The following is a 14,374-nucleotide window of genomic DNA, read 5'->3' as shown; positions in this document are numbered from 1 at the left end:
CAAATAAGTGCCTCGAATACTTTCAGCGACAATGGAAACCCATGGCAAGCATTCACAAATCGATCTGTCAGATCTGTAAATTCTTGTGATGGAAATCGTCGATTCAAGGCATAGAAACATAAGAGCTCTTTGGAGTGTGATTGAATCACCCCCTTCAGATTATAAATTGAGGACTTTAACACTCCTGAGCTTATGAGGACATGTTTGTCCCTAGAGGTAGCCAAAATAAAGTTATCGGGGTTATGGATAGCTATCAAGATAATTGGAAAAAGCGCTTCCATTTGAGAGATATCATCTATATCATCTACAACTATAAGAGTGTGACAAGATGAGAGATAAGTTTGAAGTATCCCTACTCCTTCATCATGACTCACAATTTTTCTTTTAATACCTGTTAAGTCTTCTAAAAGATTACTTGGAAAATAATTTACAGTTTTTCTGTTTATGGTTTTCTTACATAAAATAGAAAAGAGGATTGATTGTAATATAATCTCCTAATATTGAAGAATTCTTTGGCTAGAGAAGTTTTACCAACTCCACCCACACCCAAAATGCCCACAACCTTGGCCTCCATGCACTCAGTGTCCTGCTTCTGTAGGACTGTGGTTTCATATTCTTCCAATTTTTTGTTTAATCCAGTTGGGTATTTTGCCACATTCAACAGTGGATTTAGAACACTTTTTAAAACGCTTTCCACTACCTTATCCAGTAGCTCACCTTCATCATCCTTGTCCCTAAATAGTGTAAACTAAGCAAGTGAGAATATCATACAACGTATATCAATCTAACAAATGAAAACTAACACAGATTTTAAAGGACAATAGGATATGCAACTTATAGAATCACGCAACTTCTTATATTAGCTACAAAGTAAAGTTCACCTCTCCATTTTCGAAAATTGTCTGAGTTGTAGCGTGGCTTCTCTTAACTAGTTTCGAGGTCATGTGCAGTTTTATGTTCAAGATTTCATAAGGCATGAGAATACTCTCCTCTTTTGACCATATGACGAAGCACAAAAGGTTCAACTTTGTATAATATTAGAAGAATGATTTTTCCTTACTTTACAAACTCTACCATGAGGACAAGTTCATCCAAGCACCAAGTAGATTCAGCATAGGTTGGTGAAAAAATTTCAATGCGGACAGATGCACCACGGATAGCCTGCTCTATTTGAGAAGGGATATTTTGTCTTGCCTCAAACTCCTCTTTGTCCAAAAATACTCTCAAGCTTCTGTTAATAAGACATCGGTATAAATAGCTGGAAAAGGTCGTTTTAACATCGGGGCCCCTATGATTAATAAATACATCCCAAGGAGGAGATTAAGAAGTGGAGGCAGAAGATGATGAGGCCATGGAGGAGGAAGAAATAGAATCCTGAGGGCTTATAGTTAGGCTCACCATTGAAACTGAAATCTGGAAAGGTGTGGACTGATAAGCTCAATAACAAGATGAAGTTTCAAGGATAAATTAAACTGTGTTTTGATTTTAATTCTCAGTTTAATTCAAGGAAAAATTAAACTGGAATTTATTGTTTCCATTTCTCAACAAAAATGGTGTAATGGTGTTTGGATGGAAGTAGAATCTTTCCTCCATGGCATTCAGGTATGATGATTTCGAACTAGTTTCAACCTCCTTTTGAAGCATGAGCAACATTGTTCTAATTTGCAGAGAAACACCGATGTATTTTTGCATGTTCAGTCTATTCAACTCCAAATCTTCCTTGGTTGCAATTTGTCTCAGCTACTCCAAGTACTCTTCAATCTCTTACTAGATCTGGTTCCTGGGTTTGTATTTGGTGAGCGAGCCAACTGATGGAATCTTGTGTGCTTTCACCAAGACATCAAAAATACTATATAACCGTACATACGAGGCCTGAATGTTATGAATAAATGAGGCGAGATGATTGATGTTATGAATCAACATATGAACTCTCGCTTTCTCCAGCTCTTCCTGTGGCTTCATTTTCTTTCCCCAAGTCAAGTGGTACCCCTTTGTATCACATTTTCCATTCTTTCACATAGGGAATGACAGGTTGTACATTCTTGAGAGTTTTAACAAAATATTGGCTCCGCTCTATAGGCCATGCAAATGGAAAACTACTTTATGTACAGTCACAAACTCCTCATAGAGGTTCTGCATGGTTTCTCCAAATGTTGATACTTCAGCAAGTGTGAATGTTGTCATATCCTCCAAGTAGACTTGTGCAAAAACTGAGTTTTGTGCTGCTACGTGGAGTTGTTTTGCCTTTTCCCTAGCAACCTATAAGCTGTGTGCCAATTTCTCATTCTTGGTTATCAAATACTGAATATTTGATCTTGTTTCACCTAAAAATTCCAAGTTGGCTTCGAATATGGAATTTGGATTCTTCCTGGTGTCCGCCACTATCACCCTTTCTCTAACGAGTGCAGGTGATACATGATCACTCAGAAAATTATTTCTCTGCGCTTGTACAATCTTCTTTTGGAACTCATCAAATGATAGATTGTACATGTCTATTACCAAACCATCAGTAAGAGGAACAACATCCCCTTCTTCGCTCAGAGCTAGCTCTGCTGATGGACGATGTGGAGAATGAGTGGTGACTTGTGATGTGCTTAGCATTAGGTCGATATCTTCATTCCGCAGCTCTTGTTCTAACTCCACGTCTTTAAATTCAAACAAGTTCTCAATATGTTGAGAAAACTCCTGATCCTACATCTATTCACCCTCCTCCTCTACTATTGGCCAGTTCTTTCCTTGCTCTTTAGCTTGCTTCTGCGTTATTTATACTACTATTTCGCATTGCCTTTTTTCTTCTTCCCACTTCTGCTTCTATTCCTCCATTATGCTCCGATGTGCTTCTCTCTTCCTTTGTTCTACTCTTTACAACCTTTTTTTTCCTCTTTGCCTCACTTGCTAAAGCCGCTTTCATAACAACATGATCCACTTTCATCTTGCGACTTATTTCCTTCCTTGGAATGTAAGATGATGACATCTGCACATGGTAAGGTTGGATACCTGCATGCAATCCTGTGTAATCTCGACTGCTGAATACTGATGTAAAATTTCCAGCCCTCTAGATATTCTTTGAAGCTCCTTGCTAAAAATATTCCTTAACCTTGTGCCATGTTAGATCTAAATTATTTTTTACAAATAGTTGAGTGTCCGCACACACTGGCAAGTCCTCTAGCATTTTCTTAACTGTTGAGTCCTGGAACTGCACAATACATAGTTTGGCCAGGCAATACTACACACTGCATAGTTCCATAGGCCAAGCTCTCAACTTGAGCCTTAGGATTGCACAGTGGCGAGTTGGGCAAGGAAAGTTTATATCTACCTAGTGGAAGTGTGAAAAATGAGCAGAACTTAGTGATGATTTGAGCTTGAGTGAAAAACTGACTAAGTATGAATGAATCAATCTAGATCAAGTGCAAAAATATAACAAACAAAAGGAAAATCAAGTATGTGAGGAAGTCACTGCAACAGTGACCATCGGTGCAAAAACAAGAAAACTGATGTCATACTTGTGAAAGGAAAACAAAAACTTAGAACAAAATTTGTACAAGCTAAAATAAGTTGAAACGCCAACAACCATGAAGCAAGATAAGTAAAACAACACTCACACAAGCGAAACAACAAAAAAGTGACAGAAAAAACAACAAAACATGATAAAAGTGAACTCAGCTGAAAAGAGACGACGACTGCATTGAAGGTTCCTTGATCTCCTCAGGAATTATAGAGCTCTAAGATAGAATGTCCAAATGATCTCTAGAGGCATCAATTAAATATATTTGAGTTAATTTGGATTTATGACGAGTATGCCTAAAATTAAGGAAAAAGTGACACTTGGCAGAAGTTTCTAAAGTAGTGAGTGTTCCTCCTTCAGGATACTAATAATGGATCCCTATTTTATAGGGACATTTTTTTTCTTTTTAGCTTTATTTTCTTTTTTCTTTTTCAAGGAAACTTTCCATGCATGCTGCTGGGAAATATTACACAATTATGGGGAACTGGGTAACTTTCCGGCTCAGTGCACTTTACAGTTTCTAATCTTAGTGAGGGATTGTGCAAATTCTAGGCTCAGTGTTGAGTTTACTTCCATGACTGCACAATTTCTGAGCTCAAAGCTGATTTCTAGTCTGAACTGCGCAATTCCAATCATCAAGGTTGACTCCCTTCAAGGGTTGCACAGTTTTTGGAGGGAAGCCTAGAACTGCTGTGTGACCAAGTCAGGAGGTTAGCTTGTCACTTAAAAAGATCAGGTAAGTGTAAAAATGAGAAAACACAAGAAAAAATGAAAAAGATAAGTCTCAGTGAAATCACGAGCACTTGAAAATAGTATAAGATAAGCTCTTGTGGATAGGGAGGAAGGCTCCAAAATCAAAGCATATGAAAAATCTTGGGGGCTGGTTATAACCGCTACAACAAGTTCGTGATCTTGTATTGGTCAATGATGGCCTTCACAAGCCTTGAGGTAAATTTCACCACTTGATATGTAACAATTTCTCTAAGGACACCAAAACACATAAATATTTCCTCAAATAAAAAATATACAACTTATTTTTTAGTAGCATAAGAAAGTGTTTTAGCTTCTACCCACTTAGCTACGTATTCAATATAAACTAGAATATACCTTATCTTTTGTGATGATAGAGAAACTGGTCCCACAAGTCAAGGTCCCATTTTCAAATGGCTCAATACATACCTAGGGATGTAAAGGAATTTCATCATCTTGCACTAGATGACCCACCCGCTGATAATTGTCGCATCTATGAACATATTCCTTGGAATTCTGAAAGAGGGTAGGCCAATAGTAGCTCAAATGAAAGACCTTATAAGAAGCTCTTTTTTCAGCGGAGTGGCCTCAACATGGTTCATTATGGGCATCCTTCAATATTTCAAACACATCTTCTTATCACATGCATCTTTGGATAACCAAATTAGGGCTAGCGCGGAATAGTTCTCCCTGAACCCGGGAATAAGAGGAACTAGACATTATGATTTTCTACTTTTGTCTAAAGATGTGATAGTGTTTTTCCTGTGATCACATAATTAGTTATGTCTAGAAAACATAGAGCTAGTAGAAACAACAAATATATGCTCATCAAGAAAGGTATCACCTACAGGGACTATTTGACCTGCATTATTCACTCAAGAAAGAAAATTGGGCTACAAGGTTAGTTTTACCAAGCCTATCTAACACAATATTAAATACTTGTAACAACAACAACCGCTTACTTATTCATTCGTTATTTATTACTTTTTTCATCAAGTACATAATAGCATAATTATCTATATCCACTAATATAGCGTTTAAACTTTTTAATGACATATATTACAACTAAAAACTCCTTCTTTATTATTATGTAATTTAACTAAATGGGCGTAATATTTTTGCTAGCAAAATCAATGGCGTAGAAATATTGTCCTTCTTATTGTCCCAAAGTTGTGCCAACTTCCATCTCCAAGGAATCCATAGAAATGTGAAATGGAAGTGACCAATCATGTCCCCTGAAAATAGGTGTCTGAGTAAGTTTTTCTTAAGCTCCTCAAAAACATTTTGGCAATCATTATTCTATGAAAAGTAAGTATCTTTAGAAAGAAACTGAAATAAAGGAACAACTATCCCAAAAAAATACTCAATAAATCTCCTATAATAGCTCACATGGCATAAGAAACTTCTCACCTCCTTTTGTGATTTTTCCACTGGAAAATGCACAATAACCTCGACCTTAGCAAGATCAACTTGTATACCTACACTAAAAATAAGATGTCCAAGAATTATTCTTGCATTAAACATCATAGAAAATTTAATATTACTTAAAGAAATATTAGCCTCATGACATATTGTTAATAATTATTCGAAATTCTCTAAGGGTTCATGAAAAGAATTACCATAAATAGAAAATCATCCATGCATATCTCAACACTCCCAAGATTAGATAAATAACTATAATCACTCACTGAAAAGTAGTAGGGTCATCACAAAAACCAAAGGGAAGCACCCTATAAGTGTATGTTCCTAAGGGGTGTGTAAAGGTAGTTTTGTCTTGATCTTTAGGTGCAATCTGTATTTGGTTGTATTTGTTGAAGCCATCAAGAAAGGAAAAACACTTTTTACTAACCAAGGTGTCCAACACCAAATATATAAATGGGAGGGTAAAGTAGTCCTTGAGGGTGGATTTGTTAAGCTCTTTATAGTTTATTCAAATACACCACCTACCATCCTTTTTCAAGACTACTACAAGAGGAAAGACCAATCGGCTATTAAATATGGGGTAGATGAATTTGGCATCAAGGAGATTCTGAATTTCATCAATAATATTCTTGAGCACAAGGTTCATTCACCTTTGGGGTTGTCAGACAGGTCGGGATCCCTCCTGAATATATACACGATGAGTACATGTTTTAGGAGGAATGCCTTTCATATCCTAATAACTCCAGGTGAAGGCACTAGTGTTGTTTTGCAGCATTTTGATTAGTTGATCTTGCTAATACTATTTGAGTTAAGAGTTTATGTATAAGGATTTTCCTAGACTAATATCAGCAAAGACAAAATCAGATTTAGGGGTATCTATGGTTGTGCCTAAATTATGAAAAATGATGAAGTGTTAAAGCTACAATTCTCTTGAAAATCAAAACTAAAAATATGATCAAATAAACCTGAATTATACAAGGAATCAAGATTAACAAGAAAGTCATGGGTTTAACTATCTTCAGTACATTCTGTAAATTGAAGGATTTGATTGATGATAGAAATGGACTGAGTATATTCATCACTATTACATTCTTCAACCCATCTATTATTCTGATATTTTTGAGTGGATCTGGTAGGGGGATATAAGGTTACCTTCTTTTTTGCCTCCCCATGTGAAATAAGCATGTCATTGGAGTGACAACCAATATAAGAATTTGTTATGGAAAACCATGGTTGTCCTAGAATCAAGGGATTCCCTCCTATGGGATTCTTGGGTTGTAAAAATATGAAACATGTAGGGTGTTCCAAAGAGTCTAGTGAAACAATCACATCATCCAACACACCCTCTGGTCTAATTTTAGATATGTTTGCAAGCTCTAAAACAATGGGCATAGGGCGGAAGTGAAACAACCATAGTTGGTCCATAGTTTGTCTGGTCATAACATTGGTCATGGCTCCATGATCAATTAGAACATTAGGGACAAGAATACCATTAATATGGACAAAAATACTAGATTACCAGTGTTTGCATATTTTTTTACTAAGGCTTATCCTGACATCAAGTCAGTTGTCTTAGCAATGAATTGAATAGTTTGTGGTTTTATTCTCTTCCTCCATGGTTTCTTTACACAAAGTTCCGTAATATTTCTGGGGTAAATAAGAATTTCCTTTATGCCCTACAACAAGGGAAATTTAATATAGATATTCCTAAGCTTAGAAACCAGGTCATATTTAGAGCACCGGTTAGATTTCTCCAAATTTACTCAGGATAGGGAGGTGAACTAGAAGATAATAAGGGCTTTGAATTTTGGGAAGTAGGTTTTATTGTAGCATCACTGTGTGTGTGGTGAGGATTTTTTTACTTAATTTTCTTCTCAATTATGACAAGGGGATTTTTTGTTTTTTCAAAACCCTTCCCAATCTTAGGTGGATGTCTCACGCCTAAACTGGTGTGATATGACACGTAAGAAATGGTGCTAGCTCAACATTAAAAATATGTTGAGTTACTTATTATTAGGGTTGGGTATTAGTTGGGAAGGAAACTATGTAGGTATCAGATGCTGAGAAGGTGGTAATTGAGGTGGTGAGGGTTGCATTTGTTGAGGAAAAGCAATAGGTTGGGGTGGCTGAGTTTATGGATACAATGGGTATGGCATGGGGCATTGTCACTATGGTGGCATATGGTAGGGAAACGTTGGCATATTTCCATAATGAGGCCCTCACCGACCTTATTTCCAAAGGTGACTTTTACCATGTTGTTAAGGATATCCCTGCCAAGGCATAGAGTAATTACAATAGTGAAAATAATTCAGTTGACCAAGAAAATTAGAAGAATGTGGTGCAGGATCAGATTGTATACCTCGTGGGGGCTTCATTCAATGAATCTCTGACATATCTCGTGCGTTCATGGCATACTAAACAATACCCCTAATTTGACTACATATTGGAAATACCTCTAAAAATCACATTATTTAACCCCCTACCAATATGAACCCAATACACCTCCCCAATTTAAAAAACCCCTACTTTCAGTACATATTGTATGTATCCATTTTTTCGTTAACATTTTTTATACCCCTTTATATTTTTACATTAACTTTGAGCTCCATTTTTTATACGTGCCAATATAAAAACCCTTTACCCACTATATATCCCCCAATATATTAAGTAAAATTTTCCTCAATATATATTCCCCAATATGAACCCACGTGGTATGGTATTGCTCCCCTAGTGAAGCCCCCATGGTATACCTGAGCTTCCAAGCTGCCAAGGCTTCTTTTCTCCTATTTCATGCAGTTTCTTTGGCGCTTGACTTCCTCCTTGGTTGATTTCTTTCAAGCTAGGTAATGATGGGAAATCATGTGATTCTCTACATAAATGACACATAAATTAGTGACGTCTACAAGACACTATCATGAGCATCAGTTTTTGTCTACATCTAGGACATAAAAGAGAAAGTGCTTCTCTCTCTTCCTCTTGATTCTTTTCAAATTGCAAAAAATCTACTTGTAAATTCAAATTTTCAAAAAAGTCACTTTTAAAGCTTTGTAGTAAATGTCCTAGTTCGTTTTTAGTAACACCACCATTCATAGGTTTGTAATTCTTAGGGATAATATCCATAAATCCTTTCCCAAACCTTGCTTGACTATGAGAGTACCTCTTGCACAAATCACAAATCTCCATGTCCTAATAGATCTCCATGTCTTAATACATTTACCACATTAATAGATTCATCCAAAATACCTCTTAAAAATCTATTTCTAATAGTCTCAGGGTCTATTTTATGTCGCTTGGATTGTTGAATATTGTACAAAAACATTTCGATATAATCCTCAAGACACTCATCTTATCTTTGTGTCATTTTAAAAATTTCTTCCCTAAAGTCATGGGCTTTGCAATCCTCTTAGTATTTTTACAGGAATACTCTTTGCATCTCCTCCCATGTTTGGATAATATTCCCTTCCAACCCCATGAACCACCATAAAATTTCATCCCCAAGGGTGGTAGGGAATGATTTAAACTTCTAGGCATCATATGAATAATCATAACTCTTTCATAAAATATCAAAGTAAAAAATAATTGCAATAGGGTCCTCATGAGTCATGCCATAAAAGTGTGTTAGAATAGATGGGGGAATGTTCTTCATTTGCACTATGGGAGTAGGATCCACACTAAGGAACCCAAAAGTGATTTCCTCCTCTGCATTATTTTCTCCCTAAACTTCACCATTTCCTCCATCAATCACTTATTCCTCGTCTTCTATTATATTATTTCCAAATATACTATATTCAATCTCTGGAAGTGGTAATTGAGTTTGATTAATTCCTGCAGTTGGATCTCACCTCCCTGCCAGCTTCGATACAATAGAGGAGCCAATAGTGGGAGTTGTCTTCTTGTCTCTTGTAGGTACTCAAGAGTTGCTTTCTTTAGAATCCAATTGCAAGCTTATAGCCTCATTTGTCTGATTCTGCTTAGACATTTTACTTGCAATTGATCCAACATTAGAAAAAGGGATTTCAAGGATATCATATTCACCTTTACCCCTAGTTTTCGATTTCAGATCTTTTCCCCTAATCATACATATTTAAAATAAAAAAGTTAATCACAGCAAAACCAAGGTAAAGAAGCAAACTAGACCATTGTTCTTTGACAATTCTAACTCAGTTAGCTTCAACATAATTGCATTCGCTGATAAAAATAACACTAGGCCATAAAAAGAAATCTGAGTTGTAGGAAAAGTAAAAGAAGTGAACCAAACTATTGGCTCCTGACAATTATAACTCAATTAGCTTCAACAAAACTTTGTTTGCTTGAATCAAACCACATTGTGTGAACCAACATGACAAGGGCGACACACTGAAGGTGGTAGTGCAGGGTCTTGCCTCCTCTTCTCCTTTGAGTCTTAAATATTGTGGAATTCAGTCAAAAAACCTTTGATCATCAAAGTTTTATCCCTCAATTGCCTCCCCATAATGATGCAAAAATGTTGGGTGGAATAATTGATAAAAAACCTACTCAATAATTACTTATCAATCTAGGGTTGTAGACTTAGAGTCACCACATAGTTTATACATGGATTGAAACCACACAACAGGAAAGGGTGACTAATCCTAAGTTTTCCTTGGGGTCATAGCACTACTAAGCACTCATTGGTGATTTAGATACAAAATGAACAATGTTAATTGTATATAGTTTGTAACACACCCTACTCCAGATCATCAAAAGACAAGTCAAATCCATAGGTTATCATTCATATAATAGTACACATAGATTTATTTTCTCACAAGAAAGAAACATGATATAAATGATGTTTGAAGTTCAAATTCAAAGCTTCGCTCAACATTGATAAGTATGATACGAATTCTTGCTATTAAATATGAAATTATAACAAATATAAACAATTATATTATGTGAAGACTACACACAACACTTTAACCATTCCCGTGTATCAACACATATAAAGATTTGATTCACATAAACTTCTTAGAGTTATATGCGGTCTTTGCATACACAATCCATGCATCCATCGAGATCTATATAAAAATAGAGGAGTTCGAACTATGCTACATAACAATTATAAATAGTTCATAGTGCACATATCTCCTTGAAACAAAACCTTATGTTGTTAATGAATCTTTGAAAACCATAAAATATTGTTAATGAATCTTTGAAAACCATAAATGGTGATCTTGAACGAGATGTATCATGCCACTTGCTTTATTATTGCATGCCAAAGGAAACATAGTCTCGCATTCACCAAAGACACCTCACAACAATAATTCCTAGCCCTATATTTGCAATAAATCATACCAGGCATGTGTTCTTAGACAAAAAAATTATACATTTGATTGTGGTAGACTAAAGAACAAGACTAGCATGTAAACACTCCAAATTTGATCTAAGCGAGAGGTTAAATATGCCTCAATCTTAATCTGCGCACACTCAGTTATAACATTCAATCATTCAAATCAAAAAATAATCTAAATAAGAATAACACGTAGATACAAAACTTCTAATGTAGTTCTATTTTTTTTTAAGTAAAAAATTCTTACTTTCTATAAACATTTAAATATTGTCTAAAGCATTAATAAACTTAGAAATTCATAAAACATTTTAAAATAATTTTTTCCAAATTAATATTTATTTTCATAATTTAGATAGAAATAAATACCTTGATTGTTTCTTATTTATATAATTTTTATTTTAATAAACCATTTATAACTATTTATGAGATGGGATTTTCCAGTTTTTATTAAGGTTTACTATTATTTATTATAAATTTGATTTAAAATTATTACTATTATTTATTATAAATTTGATTTAAAATTATTTATTATAAACTTGTCAAAAATATTTTAATGACTTTAAATTTTTATTTTATAATTATTAATAAAATATTATCAGAAATTTAAAATTAATATTAATATAAAATAAATAATAATTTACGTCTAAAAAACATGTATATACGTATAATTCGGTACTCTCCTCGCAAAATATTATGATGAGTAATTTTTTAAATATTTAAAATGAAATTTGGAAAATAACTCTTCATTGTCATCACGTCATATGCGTAAATTAAACCTTCTTTGCATTTCATATTCTTACTTTTATATGTGTTGTTAAGTAAACATGAAATAGTGAATCTTTTGGTGGCATATATTGCAACCCAAAAGTCCTTGAAATTATATAAACATTACATCCATAGGCCTGCCTTCAATCGTTGGCGCAGTTGTTCCAGCTCAGCTCAATTATATAAAATTTTAATTATTTTATTATATATATATATATATATATATATATATATATTAAAATGATTAAGTAATTAATTCCAACATTAAAAATAATTAATTTTTCAATTTTCTATTTTTAATTTAACTCATAAATTTGGAAATAAATTTTAAAAAGATGCTATAAAATTATAGTTCAAAAGACTATATAAACCAGCCTTAAACAAATAAATCTTAAACATTAATAAAAATTCCATATATTTCACGTACTCCTATAAAAGCATAAATATATACTAATAATTATAAATCATTTAATTTGTAATCTAAAAATATAAGGAAGTGATCCTAACGAAAGTGGAATATTTTTACCCTTACCCAGCTAATTAAACACTCAGGTGGAATTCATCCATTGCGCAAGAACATTTTTGACAGATTGATTGTTTTATTTTAATTTTTTCACTTTTCACTATTGGCTTATCATTGGTTTTTCATGTTTTTGTTTTTTAAATAAATTAAATGTTTTTATTTTGATTTTTAACAATAATTATATATTTATATTCAATTATTATATTTCAATATTTTTTTTTGCTGATTTACATAATATTATTTATTAATTTAATATTTTCAACAACTATATATCTATTTTACATCTAGGTATTATATTTCAATGATTTCTTTTATTAATCTATATAATGTCATTTTACTGCTAACATTCAGTTGGAAATGAGAAAATCCAATACCCTTAGTTAATCTCTTCTCCACCGATAACATGTTTTCAATTTGGAAATGGGAAAATCCAATACCCTTAGTTAATCCCTTCTCCACGGATAACATATTTTCAAATTGGAAATGGGAAAAATCTCTTCTCCACCGATAACATGTTTTCAATTTTGAAATGGGGAAATCCAATACCCTTAGTTAATCCCTTCTCCACAGATAACATATTTTCAAATTGGAAATTGGAAAATCCAATACCCTTAGTTAATCCCTTCATCGAAGATGTCCCATTATTTCAAGTATAGGGATCACTTTTTTTTTTTTTTTTTTGGGGGAGGTTATGGAATTATTATTATAAATGGATATATTCAACCTTATGAAATCTCAAATACATGTTCACCCAAGTTGGAATTTTTAATTAATTTACATTTTTTTTTCAAAATAATAAAATCATAAAATCCTTTTAAACTGTTGAAAAATTTCACCAAATTTTATATAATATTAAAGCTTTTAATTTGAAAATTTTCAAGTTATACTCGACCATATTCTAAAACTTGTATATCCTAGAAAATTGGTAATTTTTTGAAATACTAGGACCTTCTCCCCTTATATATCATGAAAAGAAGAAGCCCACTAATTTAAAATTTACTTTAAAAATAAAAAATAACTATAACTATTTTAAAAAATAAAAGTAAAAAAATGACACAGAATATATAATAATACTCAAACAAAGATTATATTTCGGAGAGAGTTCATGAATCATTCTGTTAGAGTTTTTGAAGGAAAACCCTGCAAACTCTGAAACGAAATCACGATCGTGGTGCTGTACCTAACTATTTGACCATGATGCAATCTAATGCACTAATAGACTGAATGAGTGCGTTTGCAGGGAGGGGAGAGATCCCCTCCTACTGGAATATCGCAACAGGAGAAACGAGTGCCCAAGGCGCGGCGATGACTATTGGTAACTAGAACGAAAACAAGAAGGAATCCTCAGTCCTTGGTGCCCAATGGCAAGCTCGCATGCAAGGTCAATGCCTTCCGCGGGCAGTTAAAAAACCAAGATTTGTAATACCCAATAGCAAACTAGAGACCTACTGAAATTTTATGAAGGATCATGCACTAATATGTAAGTTTATTAGGGTTTTCCCTACCGAAAGAGATTTGGTAAAATGGATTCAACACAAATGGTAACCAAAAGGCCACATAGAGTTGAAGTTGGGCACTAGAGGTTTCTTTATAGTAATTTTCACTAGTTTAGAGGATAAGGAAAGGGTCTTTGAAAACGGGCCTGAAGAAGTTCCCATTGTAGATCAACAAATTATGCAATATACTAAAGCAAAATACAAGATCTACTTCTACAACAATCTTTGCGGAAACTTAATTGAATATGAGCAAGATCAATTAGAACACATATAATTGAGAATGAGAAATCAATCACACATGAACACAAAAGAATAAACTGGGGAAAGCCTCAGCCTAAAACCCCAATCTTTGTATTATCATACAAGTGGAAATATGTTCGAGTTACAAAAATAATTAGCTCACAAGCAATCCTGTTCTCTTTGCAATCAAACAATACAACTCACAGACTGAATAGACACTAGATATGCCTTCCCTCAGCCCTCCAAGCCTCCTATTTCCTTGCGTAGTTTTTCTTGGGGTCCAATGATGCAACCTGTGTGAATTGGCTTAATCACACTCACTAAACTTAAGAAGTAAATGCACAATCTCCAAGGAATGAATTCCTTCT

Source organism: Pinus tabuliformis, chromosome 8 (assembly GCF_031772625.1).
Source record: "Pinus tabuliformis cultivar Carrire ecotype Pingquan chromosome 8, CPIR1, whole genome shotgun sequence".
NCBI lineage: Eukaryota > Viridiplantae > Streptophyta > Pinopsida > Pinales > Pinaceae > Pinus > Pinus tabuliformis.
This window is presented reverse-complemented; position numbering follows the sequence as displayed.